Below are 7,499 nucleotides of genomic sequence, written 5' to 3' on the forward strand. Positions count from 1 at the left end.
TCCAAGGGAAAGAGAATTTGTCAAAATTTGTTCTGGTAGTTGTTTGGTCCGTGCATGCATGCGTGTATGTGTATGAGTGCACGCACATGAGGGTTTGCATCCATGCACATATGTGCAGACGCCTGAACAGTCATTAGTTGCCTTCTGTTCTTTCCTGTTTTATTGACTTGCAACAGGGTCTCTCTCATACTGAACTGAGGCTGGCTGGCCAGAGGGCTTTCAGAATCCTTCCACACACAGCCATTCCTGGCTTTTTTTTTTTTTTTTTTTCTTTTTTTGGTAGGCTCTGGGAATTCAAAGTCATGTCTTCTCTGGTACTTGAAGAGTGCACACTCTTAGCCACGGAGCATCTCCTCAACCCTGAGAGGATTGTTAAGAACTCTTTAGAGCTGAGAGAAGCAGCCCCTGGGGAGGTCTGGAACTCGTGCTACCTGGGGAACAGAACCAGGATTCTAATGCTGACCTGCAGCATTCCACGGTCCAGGCTCTTACCACAGGTCATAGATTAGCAATGGCCATCTGTAAACTGGGATTTCAAGCTCTGGTAGTTCAGGGCCTACCACACTTGTGAGGATTCACAACTTTATCAAGCGCTTTTGTGAGAAGCACGTGTTGACTTACTTTAGGGGAGTAAAATGTGTTATTTAGGTGGGGAGGTAGCTCAGTCTATAGCAGGAGGACTTGGGCTTGATCCCCAGCACCCACATAAAAAATGCCAAGTGTGGGGAACATGTTTGTGATTCCAGCATTAGGGAGGCAGAGATAGGGAGACTTCTGAGGCTTGCTGACCGGCCAGCCTATTTAGTAGCTCCAGGACAAGTTCCTGTTTCAATTAAAAACAAAAACAACAACAACAACAACAACAAAAAACCAAGTTGGATGGGCCTGGAGAGCCAACTCATTACTTAAGAGCACTGGCTGCTCTTTAGGAGGACCTGGGTTGGATTCCAAGCATCCACATAGCAGCTCGCTACAAACTCCAGTTCCAGGAGCTTGTTGCCCACTTCTGGCCTCCTCTGGTGCTGCATTCTCGAAGTGCACAGACATGTAGGCAAAATACTCACACACATAAAATAAAAGTAAAGGTTTAAAAACAAAAAGTAGATGGTACCTAGGGAATGACATTGAGGTTGTCTCCACATACATGTCCACTTGTGACTGAACACATATGCGCACCCCACCTCATAGACACAATGTGTTATTCTCTTGGCAATGTTCCATCCAACCCCATTAGAATCCACCTTGTCTGAAAGTCTGTGTCTACCCCAAACACCTATGTTCTAACCCTCAAAGTGAGGGGAGGAGGAGATAGGAGTTTGGGTGGCAATTAAGTCCTAATGTCTTCTTCAGATCTCTCAATGGCCACTCTCTCCTCATGCTTTCCACCATGTGAAGACACTGTGTGGGGGTAGCCAGTGAGGAATGAGGAAGTGGGTCTAACCAGACACTGAATATAGCAGAATCTTAACCCTAGTCACCCTTGCCTGCAAAACTGTGAGAAGTGCATTTCTACTATTTATTAGCTATTTGGACCGTGAGATTTTGTTACAGTAGATGGACTGAAGCAACACCTAAGAAATAAAATTCTCACACAGGAGAATCCAGCCCAATTCTGAATGATCTAAATGCTTGAGCTGGTATCAAACAAAAAGCTGTGACTACCTGTGCTCTTGGGACCTGAGCTAACTCGAAGTCAGTTTCTGATCAGTGGGACCTGAGCTAACACACAGTCCAGGTTCTTGATCAGGTTTTTGACTCTGATAACAGCTGCCCCAGGGGGTTCCCTCCACCAATCATTCCACTGGTTGGAGTTTTATGTGTTTCCTGCACGTTAATGGAGAACTCACCCAGCTTGTTTTCAAACAGAGACTCACCTACTGTGTGTGACCTTACTGGAGAGCCACTGGTTTTCCCAGCCCAACCTGGCCCACAGCTGTGTCTAGTCTGAAATTATTTTAAATTCTCATCTGTTTAGCCTAAGAGGGATGGGTGGGGGTTGGAGCGACGACTCAGCACTAAGAGTTATTACTGCTCCTTCAGAGGATCTGAGTTCCATTCCAGCATTCACATCTGGAGGCTCGTGGCAGCCTGTAACTCCAGATCACGGAGACCTGGTGCCTTTTTCGGGTCTCCATGCTCGACTGCACTCACATGTGCACATAACTATGCACGTGGATGTGCGCGCGCACACACACACAGACACACACACACACACACACAAATCTTAACATAGAAAGAGGAATGGTTGCTGTACTGCCCAGAGTGATGTGGAGAGATCCTGGAGAACTCAAAACAGCTGAGGTCAGTTGTCAACTTGGAGCCAGGTGCTGTGCTGGGCCCTCTGCTCCCTTAGCTTATCTCATTCCTTGTTACTCTTAGTCTAATTGTTTTAGAGGAGGAACCGAGAGGTTGGGGTGGGCAATGATCCCATCCCCAGCTACACAGCCAGCACACAGATCTGAGAGGATTGTAGTCTGCCTGGCTTCACTTCTGATGTCCATTGAGTTGCTCTCCAGTGGATGCCTGGAAGCTAAAGACTAGAAAAATTCAGGATGTTTCCATGGAAAGAACAGAAGTTGCGCTGAATATTGAGAATCACGAGGAGGAGGGGGAGCTGAGGAGACCACCCCAAGCTGGCGAGGCACTTCTGCGCTCTCCACAGTGGCAGAGAAAGGTGAAGTAGACAGTTCTGTGGGAGGCATTGCTGAGCAATTTAAATTCAGCACTTGCCTTGCCATTTGAGCCTAATCTTATTATAGCGTATCTCTCCGTGTTTCTTTTGTTTGCGAAGATTTTACAGGCAGGGATTCCAAGTCAATCAAAGTGCATCTGTGCTAAGAGAACTTATTTTTGTTATGGATTAAGACAACCGGTCCAATTCTGTGATCTCTGAACCAGCAGGCAAAATCAATTTAGCCCCTGTCGCAAAGGTGAAGACTGATGAGCCAGGGGAAGGAAGGCGTGCATGTACCCCTGCCTTCCTTTAGTTCCCACACGTGGGATGGTGTCCAGAAGAATAAATTTGCAGTGTTTGGAGAAATAGCTGAGAACAGCACTTCCAGCTTGAACTTGGCACAGGGACAGCACCCTTGACTTATGGCTTGCCCGGCCTGATAAGTTGCAGGTATTTCCCGAACCCATAGCTAACGGCCAGAGAAATAAGCCTGGCTTGAGATATTCCATCTCTAGCCATAGGGCACACCATCTTTCTTACTCTGCTTGGCACACCTCACTCTGAGATTGCCTCTTGTAAAATCCTGTTTCTGAGCTTTGCTCCAGAGCTGCTGAATTTCCTCCAGCTTCTTGAACCTGTGTCCTTCTTTGTCATTCTCCCCGTTCCCGCTTTCAATCTTGTTTTTTTTTTTTTTTTTTTTTTTTTGGTTTTTTATTCCTCTCTGAAAGTAATTTTCCCAAAGACATAGTTCAGTCCGTGTCAGAGGGAAATGACTTCATTTTTCTTTAGCATCTCCAAAAGAACTTTTTCTATTTCAAGAAAGCTGAGATCAAGTGATTTCGCCTTTGTACATCTGGCAACCCATCCTCTGTCCTCTTGAGAAAAGCATCGCTGTCAGCAACCATGCAGTTTGTGTGGACGCAGCCTAGCTTACCACTCAAATGCCAAAACGGTCCAGGCCTTTGGGAGTCACAGATTTGTGGCATGCAACAGTCAGCATAGAGCCTTGAGTTGTTGCTGGTTGATGTGGAAAACACACAACTTCCTATGGCACAGAACAGGAAGCAGGTGGGCCTGCTGTAGGCAGTCCTCTGATCATGTGACAGCAAGTCTTGGGGTGGAACCAGCGTTGGTGCACAATAGAGACAGAAAGAAACCAATTCTGTATGCTATCACTGTGACTCTGGTCTTCTTGTTATCCAATGAAGTTGCAACCAGCAACTAAACCACCTCAATCTGGGTGTATTGACTACAGCCTGAGTATTGACTACAGCAGGCTAGACTATTGGAACCAGAGAAAAAGTGCGTTTCACCAACTCACTTTTGTATAGTAATGTAAAGTAAGTGCCATGGTTGGTCAGATGGCTGTCTTCCATATGGCTCCATTGAGTTTGTGGAAACCTAAGCTTTGGGTTCAAGCATGGTGCCATCTGCTTGTAATCCCAGGACTCAGGAGACTGAAGCAGGAGGATCACGAGTTTGAAGCCATCCTGGACTACAGCAAGACCTTGTCCCCGAGACTTTGTCATGCCCCGCGTGAAACTGACAGGGAACAAGGACATTGAGGGGCATCCTTGCCTCTTAAAAACTTTGGTCTAGAAATCACCGAAATCAAATCCATTCTTCCCTAGCTAAAACGCAGTTCCCAAGGTCACGTTAACATAAAAGAGCCCGGAAAGAAAGTGCGAAATGTTGGTAACTCTCAGTCACAGATAGGAAGTTGGCAAAAATTAGTAACACAGCATGGGGTTCATACTAACAGAGCACATGGTGTCAGTTCCCGTCCTTAGGTACTTAAACCTCTAGCTCATTCTCCAGCCTTCTCCAGCCTCTGGCACGCTCACCACATTCCCAGTGAGCGAACTCATTCCACGAGGCACCAGTGAGCACTGAGGATTTCACTAGAGATCGCCAGACATCTGTTCTTCTCTCCAAAGCTCTTTTCCCTTGCCAGAGACTGCACCTCACCTGTCACCGTCTATGGCTAACCATTTCCCTTCCAACACTGACAGCTCCTAAACACTCCAATGTTCTTAGTCTTTTGCCCACTCTGCAAAACAGAGACCTGCTAGGAAACCACAACCTAATGACACAGTCCCCCGACACCCGCACAGCCCACTGACTGAGAAAGCTCTCTACTTGGAACAGGGTTGGATAGAAGTTTCTACTAAGACTTTTTTTTTTTTTTTTTTGCCAGAAAAAAATATTTCTGTGGGGGGGAAAAAAGACCAGAAGGGTATTCTGAAGTATTAAGTATTTGTCTCTAAGAAATCAAAATAAAATGCTTTTTTTTTCTAGGATTTAATTTTTGTTTCTATACATTTGAAATGTTTTTTTTTAAGTACACGATTTATTTCCTTAATAGTCTAAAATATATATAGTTGAAGGCTTTTGGTCTTTTCCCAACATCATTGGTCATCACAAAAATGCATGCCTTTAATTCCACCACTTGTGAGGCAGAGGCACACAGATCTCTGTGAGTTCAAGGTCAGCCTAGTCTACAAAGCAAGTTCCAATGCTACCCAGAGAAACCCTGTCTCAAAAGAACCAAAAACATAAATAAATAAATAAAATTTTAAAAAGCTTCGGTAATAAACTAATTCACCAATTCACACTCATTAGGAGCACTATAATAAACACACACATATCAGACAACAAGAATCACTATTAACTATATTAGTCCATTTTCTGTTACCATGGCAAAAATAACTGAAGTTGGGTATTTTCTAAGGGAATCTAGGCTATTTACTTCTCAATTTGGTAGGCTGAAGTCCAAGGTCAAGTGTCCTATCTATTTGGCTTCTGGTATAGGAGATGTCTGAGAAACATCATGGCCAATGGTGAGAGTTCATGCACAAGGCAGGGACCACATCTCAAGGCAGGAAGAGAGAGAGAGAGAGAGAGAGAGAGAGAGAGCAGCCAGCTGGGATCAGTTCTGCTCATTGTTTTCATAACCGTTGGGAAAGGTGTGTACCCCCGTATCTGTTAGCTCATAGGAAATAGCCAAGACCCAAAGAGAACTACCTTAATCTTTCTGAGAACAATGCCTAATGACCCAATCGCCCCTACTCAGCCCCACCTCCCAAAGTCTCCCCCATTTTTAATATTACCACAGGGAGAAGCAGACATCAACTCGTGAACCACTGGGAGCCACACCCAAGCTTTATCCTGCGAGAAGGCCAAGGCTATGGAGAGAAGGATGTCTTTGCCTCTCCAATGAAGTAGCACCACATTGGGAAACAATGCGGAGACCAGCAAAAACCAAGCAGAGAATTGCTGGAAGACTTGGAGTTCTGTGTACATACCCTAAAGAGTTAGGAGTTTAAGCAGATGTTTGCACACCTATGTTCACTGGCAACACCGTGCAGTAACCGGATGGTGGAAACAGCTGGGGATTTGTTTAGAGACGAGTGCACAAGCCAAAGATAGCTTAGGCAAGTGGGACATGTTTTAGCCTTGATCAGGAAGAAGGCGCTGTCGCTTGCTGCGTCCAGGAATGAGCCTTAAGGGGATTATGGTAAGTGAAAAAACCAGTTATAAAAGTACAAGAAATGCGAGGTTGCTCTTACCTGAGCTTCCTAGAGGACTGACATTACAGAGACGTAATTTACAGTACAGTACGGGGGCTGGGAGACGAGAGAGATTGGAGTTACTACTTAATGAGCATAGAGTAAGGTGAGCTGAAAAGTTCTGGATACAGGTGGAGGTCACTGCTGCACAGCCACTTGAAGGTGTCATGCCACAACCTGTGCACTTAAGAATGGGCCTATGTAGCCGGGCGTGGTGGCGCACGCCTTTAATCCCAGCACTCGGGAGGCAGAGGCAGGCGGATTTCTGAGTTCGAAGCCAGCCTGGTCTACAAAGTGAGTGCCAGGACAGCCAGGGCTACACAGAGAAACCCTGTCTCGAAAAAACAAAAAAAAACAAAAAAAAAAAAAGAATGGGCCTATGTGCTATGTGTATTCTATGATTTTTGTTTGTTTGTTTTTGTTTATCGAGACAGGATTTCTCTGGGTGTCTTGGAATTTGCTCTGTAGACCAGGCTTGACTCAAACTCAGAAATCCATCTTTACCTCCCAAGCACTGGGATCAAAGAAAGGTGTGTACCCCCCTATCTGTTAAGTTTTTTGTTGGTCTTTTTGATAATTAAAAGGCAGGCAGTTTTACCTCAGGTTTTGTTTTATTAAAAATAAAACCAAAAAAAACTTTGGTAGCTTATGACCTCTAGAAACCATATATTTGGGGGACATGGTCCAAGGACGTTATCAACTTGTATGAAAATATTCTTATGAAACTCAGTACTGTGTTCAGCATATATGAGTCCAATGATAATGATGATAAGGGTAATACTGAAAAGATGGCTCAGCAGCTATGAACTACCCATTTTTCCAGAGGACCTGAATTAGATTTCCAGCACTTACACAGTGGCTCACAAAGTCTGACTCTGGTGCCCCCTTCAGGGCTCCTTCGAGAATCAGGCATACAAGTGGTACACAGACATACATGCAGGCAAAACACCCATACACATAAAAATAAAAAATGAAAATGAAAAACAAGTTAGAAAAACAGATATAATTTAGTCATTCCATCTGCTCATTATTCATTTTTAAACTGAATTTGTAAATGACATTAAGAGCGTCCCACCTGTATTTACACAGGCTTAGGGATTTAATAGATATGGCTCCTTCTCTTGGGGGATTTCCTATCCAATGAGTGAAAAGGAACTAATTACGGTACACAGTGAGATGAAACAGTAGGCCACGTGTTGAGGAGCAAGCAGGGACTGCTGCCTGGGATTCAGAGGCGTCCTCCATAATCCCTCCAA

This window comes from Mus caroli, unplaced genomic scaffold (assembly GCF_978045245.1).
Source record: "Mus caroli unplaced genomic scaffold, Mus_caroli_1 scaffold_14, whole genome shotgun sequence".
In the NCBI taxonomy this organism is placed as follows: Eukaryota; Metazoa; Chordata; class Mammalia; order Rodentia; family Muridae; genus Mus; species Mus caroli.